Below are 17347 nucleotides of genomic sequence, written 5' to 3'. Positions count from 1 at the left end.
TATAGGAGAAGTCTGGTTACTCACAGAAGGGGAGAGCAGAGAGAGAGCCAGGTAGCTTCAGAAGCTTTCTATATTCCCATTGAAGATAAGCACAAGGATGTGTGTTTCTAATGAACCAGAAATAAACAAATGGAGCAAAGTAGATTGGGTGGCATAAGATGCTAGCTGTATTTTACCTCCAGGAGGAGGGTACATGACTGTTTCTCACGGACCATAGTGAAGATTGTGGGACAAGGCTCAGAGCCAGTTCAAACCTCTATAAGAAGACTGTGGAGAAGCGAGGTGATCTCTCCTCTTTCAAAGTAAAATGAAAACTACTGAATTCCAAAGAGGGAGAGAAGGAGCCTAAGTGTCCTGCTAAAGGAAAATGTATTGCTTATGTCATAGGGAATACTGCACAGCTTCCAGTAGTTTCAAATGCACTCAAGGAAAGGAAGCAACATGAATCATCTAGCCCAGAAAGAAGCTGTCAACACTGGTCAGAGCCAGAGGTCATCAATGCTTCCTGGCTGCCTGCACTTGCTCATGTACTGCTTCCCCACCCTCGACCTTAATGCCTCCTCTCCCACCACAGACTCTTGGGGCATGGGGTGGAATCTAGCCAAATGAGAAGATAAAGGCATAAGGTAACCAAACCTTCCAACCTTGCCACAGGCTACCAAATTGAAAGAGTCCTGGACTGGGAAAGAAAGATAGGCTTTTTGATATAAAGTTCGGAGGTTTTAAAGTTCACTCTCGTCTAAATCTGTGCTATTCAATACAGTAGCCATTAGCTATCCTTACTATCAAATTTAAAATAATTAAAATTAGGGACACCTGGGTGACTCAGTCAGTTAAGCATCTGACCTCAGCTGAGGTCATGCCCTCGCAGTTCAGGAGTTCAAGCCCCATGCGGGGCTCTGTGCTGACAGCTCAGAGCCTGGAGCCTGCTTTGAATTCTGCGTCTCCCTCTCTCGCTGCTTCTCCCCTGCTTGTGCTCTGGCTCTCTCAAAAATAAATAAACATTAAAAAAATTTAAAAAAATAATTAAAATTAAACTATATTAAACATTCAGTTCATTATTCACACTAGCCATATTTCAACACTCAGTAACTACACATGACTCCTTTATTAGACATGCAAATACAGAACATTTCCATTAGCACTAATTACTAGTATTAATTACCCAACTGAGAATGTTTTCTTCTTTGTTACCAGAAGTCATCAGAAGACATACCAGAGTATAAGCAGATACATATTTCATAAAGTAGGGATAAATGAGCAGAAATGGAGAAGAATAGTTGATCTTCTGATTGCTTTCTATGAGTTATAGCTCTTCAGTGTACCAGCTACACACACACACACACACACACACACACACACACACACACACACACATATGTTTATATACACACACATATATATGCAAAACTCTCTACCCTACTTAAAAGTATCCATCGTTATTTTCAATAATCAAAAACAAATGTAGTTCCTGTACATCTATCTAACTCCATATTCATTTTTTTTTCTAGTTAGTGATTTTATTGCGTGAGTACAAAGTCAAATTTCTGCAACCAAGGCAGAGGCTGTGGATGACTCACATTTCCAGTTGTGAGATATACTCGCGTGGTCTTATAATATTGACCCAACCGGTAAATGCGGCTCCTCATCAGAATCAATCGGAATTTAGCATCCTGATGTTTTCTGTTCCTCTCAAGAGGCTTTCGAACAGCAACAGGTTTCTTAGTCAAATGGTAGAGATCCTCAGGAAGATCAGGGGAAAGTCCTTCGGACTTAAGAACTCTCAACGCGTTAGTGCCTGTCACAAAACGTACTTGTGCAACACGATGTGAGTCTCGCAGGATCACACCGATTTGTGAAGGAATCAGGTCCTCCTTGCCCAGTTTGTAGATCTGCTGTCTAGCGACGTCAGATGTGAGCTCTAGCCAGGTGGGGACGATGCAGCGGTAAGGCAGAGCCCAATGGGACAGGCCCTTTCTGGGAGCGTGCACGCGACTCATGATGGCAGGCAGTCAGGCAGTGGTTAAAAAAACAAACAAACCAAAAAACCTTTTTTTTTTTTTTCTTAGAAAATTTCAGGTAGAGCGAGAGCCAGTAACGCATTTAAACCAAATAAAATGATGACATTCACAATGTTCTAAATCTTTGTTCCAAATTTTAAAAATAATCCCTCAAATTAAAATGATACTTAAATGTCAATATTATAAAAATATTGCTAGCGGATTGAAAATTTGAAAATTATTTGCCAGTCTATGTTCTCAAGCTTTTGTGAACTTGATTTGCCTTAAGTGTTATAATAATCTAAGCATTAACATGAATAATTCAGGTGCTTGAAAATCTTGGATCCTCATGACTTCTATCATCACAGTTTTCTTTTTTGCCATGTGCATAATCTAGAGAGAAGGTGATTAGATTTAGTCTGCTTACCAACAGATTTGTTTTCTTTTCATCCACTACTTTCCTAAGATGTAATGTGACATATCAAAAACATAAAATCATATGAAATACTTCATCGTAAACACCAAACTACAAAAAAAAAATTCTTTGCACATTACTCCATGGAGAAATAAGTGTAATTTTTCTGTTGAAAACATATGGCAAACTCACAAATAGTGCTTTTGCAGGTGTTTTAAATGGGAGTAATGTTGTTTATAAAATCTCCAGGAAAATGATAGCATGCGAGTGCCAGTGACGCTAGAACACTTCAAGTCTAATCCCTCCGTTAGCAAGTGTGGAAATTGAGACCCACGGTCCCTTGAGCAGCAGTCTAGGACGGGAACTAGAAATGTGTGGTTTAGAATGGGAAAAACGAAATTCATGTGCTGATCCCGGTATGTATTTGCTGGCAAATCTGGGCAAAGTCACCTAACTTCTCCAGGCTTTATAATCTTCCCACATAAAGTGAGAATAATCATAGAATACCGGCCTCTTAAATTTCTTACAAGAGACCGATTATGACTGTAACACATACAATTGATGTTAGCAACCATTTTTCTTCCCATTTGGTGTTTTAAGTTTTTTCTAGGATCACCTGCTTAAAGTCATGTGCAAAGCGGATGACATCATAAGCCATTCACCTTCCTCTGTGTGTCCTCAGCTCAGGGATGCCTCATAAGTTGGCAGCCAAGGGTCAGCCCTACCAGGCTATTTTTACCAAAGCAGACCTTTAGTGTCAGAGTACGTAAGATTAAGGAGGTGTCCATTCTCGGCTACATTTGCTTCCAGACTCCTCTTTCACATTTACCTGGCTGCCCTCAGAGCAAAAAAAAAAAAAAAAAAAAAAAAAAAAAAAAATGTCGTAGCCCTCATCCCAAGCCACCTCCATTTCCTTTCTCCAAATAAGTGATATATGTTTTTCAAAGGAAAAATTCATCTTATATATGATTTTTTTGTGTAGGACTTTGGATATAGACATACACTATGCTAGTCAAAGGTAACCTGGAGCCAAATCAATATAAATAGAATAAGAAAATGGAAGAATCAAAGAGTTAACCAAGAACCATTCACTAAAGTGCACAGACTGTACTGGGGATATAAAATGCAGAAGAGAAGGTATTGGAGCTGTTCTAGATTTAGCCTCCTAAGTACATAATGAGTCCAGATATGCTGCAGGCAATCATCAGTAGACATGGCAAGGGGCACGGATTTGTCATACAAATGAGGATGTATCACCTGACCAAACACACAGAGGTGCAGTGTTTAAGGGCAGAAAACTCCAGAGATGAAGCGGCAGCCAGTATGCAAGCCCCATTGCCTGACACATCCTAGACAGTGTATGAAAATCTGGCTGGCCTAAGTATCAGATTTGAGGAGAAGGACCCTGGTCCTAAGGCTCTAGGGTTTCTATACTGAATGACAGGGGGACCGCCAAGCTCTGCTTTTCCATAATCAGGAGCTGGAATCCAAGTTCTGTAGTTGGTCTTTACTCTGTTGTTATGCTTCAGCACTGAGGTACAGATGACCTCCAGGCCTTATGAATTTTAGTTCAAAAATTGTCCTTCCTGCTTTTCTTTTAATGTTCCTGATATTTAAGAATGAATGAACACTTTCCAAAACCCCAGACTACAAACCAAATGTAAAAGAAAGATAATTATTACACTTTTAAAAGTTATCAAATCCATTATCTACATCAAGTTGCCATCCAGATCATGGAAAAATAATTTCAATCCATCACTGGTTTTTCCCACTCCTATTATGTTATGTTTAATTCTTGAGTGTAGTAGTGTCATTGTATCAGAGCAAAAGAATGACTTGGTCCTCAGAGTTATCACCTGTTTGGCCTCTGATGCAATCAACATTCTTTTCTCTGGTCCTTGATCAGCAGTTTATCCATACGGCTACTATACAAGCCATTGGCTGTAGAATTTTTCTAGCCAATATTTTTCACTCTGGATGTCAGTGGTTGAACTCATTTAGGAGCAAGGAAGGAGATGGGAAACAGGAAGCTTCCTTCCCATGTGTCACAGGAGCTAAAGGCAACTCCAAAGTGTTTTGTATGGCCCATCCAACTAGATCTTTTGTGCAGATATCTCTTATTTTCTTACACAACCAGACTGTAGGGAATTCTGTTTTTTGTCTATATTGTGTATAAGTTCATGGCTTTTTCTAGGGCCTTTGACTTCCCTAAATCCTAATTAGAATATTAAAAAAAATATAATCCAGTAGTTTCACCCTACAGGGCATTGTCAAGAGACACTTTTGAGTATCATCATTAGGGAGTAATGGCAGCTAGAAAGACGGGTCCAGGGATGCTGCTAAACATCCTTCAATGCATAGGACAGCCCCATAATAAAGTATTCATCAGCCAAATATATCAGTAGCATCCCTCTAGAGAAACCCTCATCTAATCTCAGGGGGTAGAAAAACCTAGTCCTGACATTACAAGTTGCATGTGCCTTGACACACTGTAGTCCAATTTTAAAGCTGGGCTTTGGAACTTAGAAAGGTTTGCTGTGGTTCAGCCAATGTAACTTTCATGAGCCAAATGATACTGAAAGGACTAACCCAACACTATTGGGAACTATTAAGGAAAATAAATGCATCCACCTTTACGGAAAAATATATTCCACCATGTTAGGAGCTCCAAACTGGTAGGTAAAGCATAGCACCAGAAAATAGGTGACCATTTTTACTTAAGAGCTTAGGTAGATAAGATTCATTCCAGAACAATAGGCTCCCTGCTAGACTCATTATACTCACTTTGTAAGGGAAAAAGAGTAATAGAACTTACAGAAGAAGCCAAGACTTTAGGAGATATTATTTTTGGGATAAATGAATTTGCATTCCATAGTTAGTAGCAAAATTGGATAATTTCCATGTAAAAGGGCAATAAACTTACTGGCCTTCAAGGTAAGTCTTTACTACTAACCCTTAGAAAAAACAGTATCAGAAAATACATAAAGACTTGGAAGGCACATCCTACATCGTTGCATTATATTCCTCTGAGCTAACTTTACATACGAATGACTTGCTTCAAGAGTCTTGCCTCTTGGCATCTTAGGAGCCCCCCAACAATATTTTCCTCTAACTCATATGCTCTCTTCCAAGATCATCACTTTGATTTCACATCAGCACCAGTGTGCCATACCTAAAAAAACTTCCATTTCTACCATCTGTCATCACTTCATACCCTTTCATTTCACACAACATTATTGCAACAAATCAAGGTCTTCAAACTGACCTTGGCTCCCCAATTCTCCACAATACTTCCTGTATCCAATTTACTAGCTTGGATTCCACAATTAATTTCTACAATTACTGGGTCTATTGCAACTACTCGCTCTTTTTATACTATGCTCATCTCAGTGTTGCTTTATCCCCCAAATTACCTTGATTACTCCTGCAGCCACCGATCACAGCTGAAAGAAAACCACGTCAGGTTGACTGTTTATATTTATGACCTTAGGCTCAGATGGAAACTAAGACTCATCTAGATATTCTATTGTGTTTTCTTTAAATATTTATTTTCCACTTTCCATGGTGAGTATTTCATATCTTCTATGTTTCATACCCAGTCATATTTCCATCTCACTCTCCCTCACTCTGATGGCCTTGGCTCAAACTTCATTGAAAACACCAAAAACCTATCTTGCTGTAAACAAGCATATTCCCTATGCTCTTTATTTCCCTGACTTATTCTTCCCACAACTAGAAGCCTATATCTCCCCCTTCCTGGCACCTATTTTGTCCAGCCATTTCCTGCTCCCTCCCCACCTGGCAACCATCAGTTGGTTCTCTGTATTTATAGGACTGACTCTGCTTTTTTCTTTATTTATTTGTTTTATTTTTTAGATTCCACATATGAATGAAATTGTATTGTATCTGTATTTCTCTCCATTTGATTTATCTCACCACTTAGAGGAATACCCTCTAGGTACATCCATGTTGCAAATGGCAATATCTAATCATTTTATAGCTCCATAATATTCTATTGTGTATGTATGTGTGTGTATGTATGTATGTATATATATATATATATATATATATTCAAATATTCAAGGATATTTGAGTTGTTTCCATTTTTGACTTTTATAAACCAACCTGCTATGAAAAATCATGTATAGGATTTTCTATAAACATAGATTTGAATTTCATTGGGATAAATGCCATAACACATTTAAAAGTTAAGGAATTAATCAATGATTAATGTTTTTGGAAATAGAAGCTTTGGGGTTTCTAAAAACTTATTAGCCATGAGAAATAGGTACTGAATAATTTTTTTTCTTAGATAAAATATGTTCTTTAAGGACAAGGATGTCCACTTTCACCACTTTTATTTAACATAGCACTGGAAGTTGTAGCCACAGGAATCAGACAAGAAAAAGAAGTAAATGGCATCCATACTGGTAAGGAAGAAGTTAAACTGTCACTATTTGTAGATGTTATAATACCATACATAGAAAACCCTGAAGACCCACCAAAAAGCAATAAATGAATTGTTAAATTACAGGATGCAAAATTAATACCCTCCAAATCACGTGTTTCTATATACTAAACAAAAAAAGCACAAGGAGACATTAAGGAAACAATTACATATTCAGTCGCAGCAAAAATAATAAAATAGGCATAAACTTAACCAAGGAAGTGAAAGACCTGTACCATGAAAATCATAAAACGTAAACAAAAGAAATTGAAGACAACAAAAATAAAGATATTCCATGCTCATGGATTGAAAGAATACTTTCAAATTATTTAGACTGTCCAAAGCAATTTACAGATTTAATGCTAGTCCTATCAAAATACTAACCTCATTTTTCACAGAAGTAGAATAATATTAAAATTTGCATGGAACCACAAAAGACCCAAAACAACCAAAACTATCTTGAGAAAGAACAAAGCTAGACTTAACAATTCCAAATTTCAAGATATAATACAAAGGTATAATAATCAAAATGGTATGGTACTGGCACAAAAATAGGCAAATAGAACAATGGAAAAGAATGGATAGTCCACCACACTTACATGGTCAATTAGTTTATGACAAAGGATGCAAGAATTTAAAATGAAGAAGAGACAGTGTCTTCAATAAATGGTGCTGGGAAAACTGGATAGCTACATGCAAAAGAATGAAACTGGACCACTTTCTTGCATACACAAAGTCTTTCATACACAAAAATAAGCTCAAAATGGATTAAAGATCTAAATGTGAGACATGAAACTCTAAAACTCCTAGAAGCAACAGAGGCAGTACTTTCTCTGACACTGGCCATAGAAATATTTTTTACACGTCTTCTAAGGCAAGGGAAACAATAGCAAAAATAAACTATTGAGATTACACCAAAATAAAAAGCTTTTGCACAGAAAAGGAAACCATCAACAAAATGGTTCCCACTCAGTAAGTGGGAAAGGATATTTGGAAATGATATATCCAACAAGGGGTATATATCAAATATACGTAAATAACTTACACAACTCAACCTTAAAGTGAAGATGTCGATGATGATAATAATGATAATGATAATAATTCCATCAAAAATGAGGCAGAGATTCTGAACATTTTTTCAAAGAAGACATACATATGACCAACTGTCATATGAAAAAATCCTCAACATCACTCATCATCAGGTAAATGCAAGTCAAAACCAAAATGAGGTATTATCTCACACCTATTAGAATGGCTAGAATCAAAAAGACAAAAAATCAGTGTGGGTGAGGATGTCAAGAAAAAGGAACACTTGTGCACTGTTGGTGGGAATGCAAACTGTGCAGCCACTCTGGAAAACAGTGTGGAGGTTCCTCAAAAAGTTAAAAATAGAATTGCCATATGATCCAATAGTTTCACTACTGGGTATTTACCCGAAGAAAACAAAAATTCTATTTCAAAAAGATATATGCTCCCCTATGTTTCCTGCAGAAGTATTTACAAAGCCAAGATACCAAAACAACGCAAATATCCATGGATAGATAAATGAATATAGAAGATGTGGTGTACACACACACACACACACGAATATTACTCAGTCATAAAAAAGGACAAGAGTTTGCTATTTGCAACAACACGGATGGAATCAGAGTGTATCATTCTAACCAAAATAAGGCAGAGAAACACAAAATACCATACAATTTCACTTATATGGGGAATCAAAAAACTAAAACAAACAATTAAACAAACAGCAGAATTGGGGTGTCTGGGAGGCTCAGTGAGTTAAGCGCCAGACTTCAGCTCAGGTCATGATCTCACGTGTTTGTGGGCTCGAGCCCTGCGTCGGGCTCTTGTGCTGACAGCTCAGGGCCTGGATCCTGCTTTGGTTTCTGTGTGTGTGTGTGTGTGTGTGTCTCTCTCTGCCCATCCCCCACTCATGCTCTGTCTCTCTCTCTCTCAAAAATAAACAAACATTAAAAAAGATAAACAAAAACAGAATCAGACCTGTCTATACAGAGAACTAACGGGTGGTTACCAGGTGGACAGTGGGGGAGGGTAATGGACAGAATGAGTGCAGAGCAGAAGATACAGACTTCTAGTTATGGAGTGAATAAGTCATGGGAATAAAAGGTACAGCATAGGGAATACAGTCAATGGTACTATAATAGTGTTGTATAGTGACAGATGGTAACTTCACTTGTGGCAAGAAAAGCGTAATGTACAGAGAGGCTGAATCACTATGTTGTATACCTGAAACTAAAGTAACAGTGTGTCAACTATACTTAAAGAAACAGAATAAAATAAAAAAATGAAAAATACAAAAAGCTCGTTCCTTTATTATGAATTTGTTTTTATTTTTTTCTAACTATGCAAATAGTTTAAGCTTACGTTATCAAGGATTACCGAAGCAAGGTTAACTACACCAATGATTATTAGTCCAGGATTTGGTAGTAAAATATGCTCAACATCTGAACATTTATGATGATACCTGACTAGGACACAAAAGTCCTACACAATTATTTCTCCCTTTCTCTCTCCCTCCCTCTTTGTGTATGTTTGTATGCATGTGTGTGTGTGTGTGTGCGTGTGTGTGTGTGTGTGTGTGTGTATTCATATTCAATCCTATGGTTCTTCTTGCTGAAATTTGTTTTTTTGTATTCATCATTAAGTGAAAGTATTTCATGTAGCATAAAGTATAAAATTTGTTGTTCAGTAACTACTACACAATACACATTTGAGTTGATCATCTTTGTTTCCATTTGGAGAGACCACTTTGTGACTATGACTATTTGATGGACAAGAACACAAAGACTGAGAAATAGAGTTAATCTACTAATTATTTGCTATGCATTATAAAGAACATATTTTCTTTGATGTCTTATTGAACAACTGAATTATCTTTTAGTTGTAAACAGCAAGGGAGTTATTAATTGATCTTGATTTTTTTTGAGCTTGACGTTTTTTAAGATGCTTGTCAGTCAAGTGAGATCCTTTATGCAACGTTTTTTGGTTTTTTTTCCCCTCAGAGGAATGTCTGTGGCAGTTTTATAAATGAGACAGAATCTTTGCCTTATAATTCACTAAAAAAAAATAAGACCACTCAATGTATGTCCCTTTACCTCAATACACTTCCATTTTAATTTTTATTTTCTATTACTTTTTAACAAATATGAAAATTTTATTTATTTTTTAAAATTTTTTTTTCAACGTTTTTTATTTATTTTTGGGACAGAGAGAGACAGAGCATGAACGGGGGAGGGGCAGAGAGAGAGGGAGACACAGAATCGGAAACAGGCTCCAGGCTCCGAGCCATCAGCCCAGAGCCTGACGCGGGGCTCGAACTCACAGACCGCGAGATCGTGACCTGGCTGAAGTCAGACGCTTAACCGACTGCGCCACCCAGGCGCCCCACAAATATGAAAATTTTAAATGTTTTTCTTCCAATTTTGGAAGATAACCTCCTAATTTTTTGCTCTCCTTTATTCAGTTTCTCCTTTCCTGACTTCAACTATATAAAACCTTCCTTCTACAGAATTCAGGCTTATTAACCCTTCTCTCCCTTTCAATCACCAAATTTCTCACATGTGTGGTCCACAACCTCATGTTCCATCTAATCTTTGTTAAAAGTCAATGAAATTCATTTTCCATTCCCACCACCAAGGCTAAGATAATTATCCCAAATTTGTCAACTGTAGTCTCCTAATTCCAAAATCATCATCCTCATCATCATCTCTCTATCCTCACACTCCCTAACAACAGTTGCCAATTCCATCTGAAAATTGTTCCCTTTCAATGGTATCTATAAAAGTTTATTGTTTTACTTCTAAAACATACTGAAGTGACATTATTTTTTCTCCATCTACAGATTACTAATTTTCTCTTCTCTAAAATATAAGTGAGCTAGTCTAATTAAGCGGCCATTCAAGGGAAAGGTTTAGGTGGTGTCCTATGACCATGGAGGAGGGGTCTTATGAAGAACCAAGCACCAAAGCAGACAGTAAGGACACATTCATTAGAATACATTATACTTAGTCTTAAAATATACCCTGTAAGAAAGTATCCATTTATAGTACCAAGTGAGACTTTATAGACTTTAAGAACAAAATTTCATTAGAAAAAGAATTTGGGGATAGATAAGCTAGATGAGTCTGTTATGTCTTATCCCTCCCAGAAAAAGAAGAGTTAACTGCATATCTAGCAGTCTTAAAAGCTTTTAAAATGCTTTATTCTGAATATTTGATACACATTTATCTTGACCTAAACTCTCCTATTTAAATACAAATTGGGAGGCAATGTTTTGTTACTTTTCTGGGTCACAGTAACTTCCTTTGTAATGACATCATCCAAAACAGTTTAAGAAACTAAATTCAGATGTCAGGAATGTACTCCCCCAACCCTCGCCCTTATCAAAAATAATAATAATAAAGCATTTTTACTAGGAAGCCAAAAAATAAATAACCCTTTTTTTCTTCCCATAGAATGATCCAGAGCCATTTCCACTATTTTGAAAACTAAAGCCATGAAAATGAGATACTATCCTATGCAAAAGAGGAAAATGCAACCTTGGGTATATATGATGTTCACTTTTATCTAATAGAGTTAATATAAATCTTTGCAGCTATAATCCTCAAGAAATGAAATTAAAACAATGAATATAAACTATTGAAGCCCCTCATATGACAATGACCCCATTTGGCCTTGCATTTTTCTCCCTACCCCCCTCAACTTACTTTTACATATCCCCAAACATAATAAGCCTGCCACCACTAATGTTATAAAGTAGTAATTGTTCCTAATTGGTAGGGAGGCGACAGACCATTCTGGTAATGTTGTGAAACTGTAAGAAAGGAGGAGTGAGAACATTCACAGGCCCAGCAGTAATTATCCACTAATTTGGCCTGTTTGTGTGGGGACAGCTCATTATAGCCCTTAAGAAACCTCAGAATAAAGAGGAAAGTAGGTAGGAGGCAAGGTTAAATAATTAGTGTTGAGCAGATTTTTTTTAAAGATTCAAAGAATGGGATTAAAGGCGGGAAATGTGACCAGAGTAACAATTAAGAAATAGTAGAACATTCTGAACTAAGCGAGTTTTATGTTTTTGTAGGAGTAGGGGTATATAAGAATCCTATATTATGGCATAAAAAATGACATGTCACTTTTATTACACTCTTTCAATTATGACCCTGATCATCTCCTTACATTTTATGGTGCCAATGTCATGCTTTATAAGAGATTTATTCTCATGAGTCCTTAAAAGATTTTCAGTTTTCATAAAATAATGTGTAACAAAGTTTTCATATCATTTTATCTTTTACATTTATAGACATATTTTGGGGGTGGAAAACATATTTGTGTGTGCACATATGTGCAGGTAGCATAGTACAGACTGCAAAGAAAAACGATGTCTTTATAGTTGAATAATAATTCAACTATAAGTTTGTTAGTAAACCAGAGTCTCCAGATTTTTCACCTACATACAGCTAATACCTCTAATTCAAGAGTAAGCATGGTTACTTTTGGATATATGTGAAAATACACACACATACACACACATATTTGGTAAATAATTGATTGGTGCATAAGTATTTTAGAGATTTTGTAAGGAAATCATTTTTAAGTCTCCTAGAAAAAATATTTTCTGGTAATTTATGTAATTTCAGCCAAACGTTTTTTTTTCCCCACTTAATAAAAAATGAAAGCAGTTGATCAAAGATTTTAAGTTAAACTCCATAATTTGAAACTCAGAAAAAATGTGTGTATGTCTTAAATGTATACTCATTGAATATACTATGTATATATACTCATTGAAGCACTTTGAGAAAAAAATTCAGGGTACTATATATCCCATACCTTTGCAAAGAGGTGAGAATACAACTAACAGCAATATAAAAACAAAAACATGTGACTGATCCAACAGGTTTAAGCTGTCATATGGTATTTATATAGCAAAAGTCATATATCTTATCCATATATACATCAGATAATTTTGTCCTATTGTAATTCAGAATAAACTTCCCTAAAAACCTAGAGTTGGGTTGGAAAAATATTTTGCTATTCATAAGAATGGTGGGTGTCAATATAAAAATATGAGTAAATTACTAAAAATTATCACTAATGCTTGGAAAACAATTTAGAACATAAGCTACCAGCCCTATCTATTAAAGATTAAGCACTGTCTTCATTTATGAATAAAGTAACTGAAGTGTATGAATAACTACATTCATAAATGAATCTCATATCATAAGATACTGAAAAAAAATTCACTTCCATTACTGCCTTTTCAAACAATTTTTGTATTTCATTAGACTAGTAGTTTTCCAAATTATTCTTCTCGGGATCACACTGAAGTCTCAGTAACTCAATGATATTTTTTTCAGTCTGTACTTCTATTCTTCTTCAATATCCTCCCTACAAAAAACATCAAAAACACCAGACTGTTTTTCTCTCTAGCTTATTAAAACACAGGATTAAAGTAGAAGAGCCAGAGGTATTCCATTTTCCACTGCATAAGAACTACTGCTGCTATTGAACTCCAATTTCTATGGATACCACAGATTGCAAATACTCTGTGTGAAGTCTGAGCAACAATATAGGGAATGAAGATTTGAATGTCTTCTTAGGTTCTTAGGTTTGATAATAATATTTCCTTTGAAATTAAATGAGCACACAGATTATGTTTTATCTGATTCATTGGAATTATCACCGACTTTTTATTCCTCATAGAATAAGTCCCTATCCTTATTTTAATATCTTCTGAATATGACCAAAGTAGCTAATGTACTTTGCAATTCTAACTTAGTATATTATAGATGATTACCACAGAACAGACACTAATGTTTACAAAGTATTTTGTGCAGTTCCCTTGTGTTTTCCAGCCTCTTACACAGTTAGCATGAGATCATGTGACTAGTTGTGGCTAGTTGGGATTAAAGTGAGTTTTAAGTGGACCTTCTAAAGCAGTTAGTAAACTATGTGTGTGATCTATCTTCCAATATCTCCTACATTGAGGATTTGGACAATGGATGGAGATCTTGTAGCATCAAAATATAGAGCAACCTAAATTCCACAGTTACCACTTAAAGAACAGTTATCCTGGAGGTCTCCAAGTATGAAATGGACTTTACATAGTGAAAAATAAACTTTTCTTAGGTCACCGAAATTTGATGATATATATGCATTTGTTACCACTGCAAAAATCTTGCCTAACATGATGATTACATATTCTAAAGTTTATAGATATAGCAAGAAACGATTGTAATTCACAATTGATTTCAAAGCATCTCACACTGATATATTAAGTTCTTAAACCTGGACATGTTATCAGGGATATTATTAAGAAAAAAATTCTATTTTTCCAATCTAACATACTTCTTTAAAGTTTATTTATTTAATTTAAGAGAGAGAGACAGCACGTGCAATTAAGTACAGGGGAGGGGCAGAGATATAGGAAGAGAGACAATCCCAAGCAGGTTCTGTGTGTTGTCAGGACAGAACCGGATGCAGGGCTTGAACCCACCAACCAACCGGAAGATCATGACCTGAGCCAAAATCAACAATCATCTGATTGTTCAATTGTTCAATTAATTCAATTGTTCATCAATTATTCAATTGACTGAGCCACCCAAGCACCCTATCTAGTATATATGTATATATTTTTTAATTAAAGCTTCAGGTATTTGGAATGTTGAAGAAAATAAATACTCCTACCAGTACAACTAAAAATTCAGATAAAATAAAAGTAAAAAGATATCTAAAAAGCACTGAATCAACAGTACTTCAGGCCCATTAATCCAGAGAAAAAGAATTATAAAATGTTGAGCCCACCTTTAAGAATAGCTTTCCTCCTTGAGTATTTTGTTGTTGTTTTTGTTTTGTTCTGTTATTTTGGTGATAGGCAAAAGATAGAGAATCTATCCAGATGATTAAAACATGCCCAAAAACCGGTACATCTTTTTGCAATCTCAAGGGGCTAGAAAGATACAATTGTAGTTCAGAGCTGTTTATGCCATCAGATTTGAAGAGCCAACATTGTGGGGAGAAAATAAGATTTTTAAAGGGGCATCAGTCATATTAACAGCTAGCTGACTTCTCAATAGAAATGACGGAGGCCCCAAGTCAAAGGAATGCCATTTTTAAATAACTAAGAGAAAATAACTACCAACCTGGAATTCTATACCTAATGAAACTATCCTTTACACATGTTAGCCAAGACATTTACAGACAGACAAAATTGGAAACAATTTGTCACCAGAAAACCCACCCTAGAAGAAATACTAAGTGGAGATCTCTAAGCAGAAGAATACCAATTCTATAAAACATGGAAATGCAGGACAGAATAAAAAGCAAAGTAGAAAGTAAATATATATGATATTGAATGTACAAAATAATTATTTTAATATTATGTTGTATCCAAGCTATATGCAGAATTAAAATTCATGACAATAACACAAATATTACAATGGCAATACATAGAGTTAATGTGCCTAATTTTATTATATTTTCTGATATATAGTTGGGCAAATGAAAAATACTAATATTTATAGGTGTAAAATCAAATTTATAAGTAATTACATTAAATGTAAATAGGCTAAATATTCCAATTAAAAGACAAAAATTTTCAGACTGAATTAAGATAGCAATTTTTATTACATGCTGTTCAAGGCATCTATTCTAAATATAAGGGCAAAGAAGAAATGAAATAAAAGTATAGGTGGGAAAAGCACAAAATAAGAACTGTTCCTGATATAATAATGTCAGAAAAACTAGATTGAAGACAGGACTGTTGCCAGATTTAAAGAGGGTAATTTCATAATGATTACAAGATCAGCTCACTAGGCAGATATAATCATGTTAAATGTATATGTACTTAATAACATAACTAAAAATTATATAAAGCAAAAAATATCAGAACTAAAAACAGTATTAGATTAATTCATAATCAAAGAAGAAGATTTTATACTTCTCTCAATGTCTGCTAAAAGAAAATACCAATAAACATAAAAACTTGAAAAACATAATTAATCTGAAATGACATTGGCAGAACAGTGCACTCAGCAACAGAACATATATTTGCACAGCTGTCCCTCACATTTTTCCAAAGGTCACCATAAGCAAGACTCTAAAGCAAATTTCATCAAAATTCAAAAGAAATTAGTTAGATGTGCTCTTTTCCGTTGGGGAAATTAAGGTAAAAATAAATGGTAAAAGATTTGAAAACTCCCAACATTTGGAAATACCCTTGATGTCTATGCACTTAGAAAAATATATATAATTAAAAATAATCTGGTCCAAATTATAATAAAATTAGATATAATATATTTGTAGGATACAGCTAAATCTGGGCCTAAATGGAAATCTATAATCCTTAAAAGCATATAATAGAAAACTTTTTAAAGAATGTTGAAAGGCATGTGTGATACATGTCAATGAATTAGGAAAAGAACAGAAAAATTGAAAAAGTTAATAAGAGAAAAAAATGAATAATACAGACAGCAAATACCTATGAGAAGGAATCAATACAGCCAAAAGTTGACTTCTGAAAAGACTAATAAAATGACAAACCTGGGCACAAATATCAAAGGGGAGGCAAAAACCACAATTTACCATACCAGGAATGAAAAGGGGGAAAAACTGTAGATTCTACAGTAACTGAAAAACGAACAAGATAATATTGTGAATTTTTTATGCCACTACACTTGAAAAATAAAAAATGGACAAATTCCTTATAAAACAATCTTTTAAAAGGTGACACAAGAAGTGGAATCTGAATAGAAGACAATCTATTGAATTAGAACATTTCCACAAATAAAGCTGTGAAAGACCAAGTGTACCTTGACAATAGAATGCATAAATTATGGCATATGGCAATAATGGAACAACTATTGCCATGCATAATATAAATGAATCTCGTATGAGTAATGTTTACTGAAAGCAACCAATCTACATTCTTTCTAACTCAATCTATGTATTTCAAAAGTAGAAAGCTCACCAATGGCATTAAAAGTCAGAAAGATATTCTTTCTGGAAAGGTAGTGAAAGGGAAAGGGCAACAAGGGCCTTTGTGGGATACGGATCATATTTTATTTCTTGAACTTTGTGTTCATTATACGGTTGTATTCATGTTCTGAAAACTTATCAATGTGTTAATTCATGATTTGTACATTTTTATGACTAAGTTAGTGGTTCTCAACTAGTAATTCTCCACCCTTAGGGGACCTTCTACAATGTCTGGAGACATTTTAGTTGTCACAACTTGTCAGGAGTGCTACTGGCATCTAGTGGGCAGAGGCCAGAGATGCTGCTAAATACTCTACAAGGCAGAAGCCTCCCTAAACAAACATTTCTGGTTCAAATGTCAATGGAGCTAAGGTTGAGAAATCCTGATAAATATAGTTCAATATAAATTCTATTGAAATAAAAATCAGAAAAGAGATAACTACACAGATGTAGCCCTTACTCGGTGTGAAAGTTTAAATACAATTTAAA

The 17347-nt window shown here is 35.2% G+C and overlaps 1 pseudogene; it reads right to left on the bottom strand.

Annotated features, from left to right (window-relative positions):
- Window positions 1-1539: 1539 nt before the first annotated feature.
- Window positions 1540-2002, bottom strand: LOC109254725 (40S ribosomal protein S13-like; annotated as a pseudogene).
- Window positions 2003-17347: the final 15345 nt, after the last annotated feature.

Source organism: Panthera pardus, unplaced genomic scaffold, assembly GCF_024362965.1.
Source record: "Panthera pardus isolate Hobbes unplaced genomic scaffold, ASM2436296v1 HiC_scaffold_2, whole genome shotgun sequence".
Classification (NCBI taxonomy): Eukaryota; Metazoa; Chordata; class Mammalia; order Carnivora; family Felidae; genus Panthera; species Panthera pardus.
Note: the sequence above shows the minus strand (reverse complement) of the source record. Positions and strands in the feature narration are given on the sequence as shown.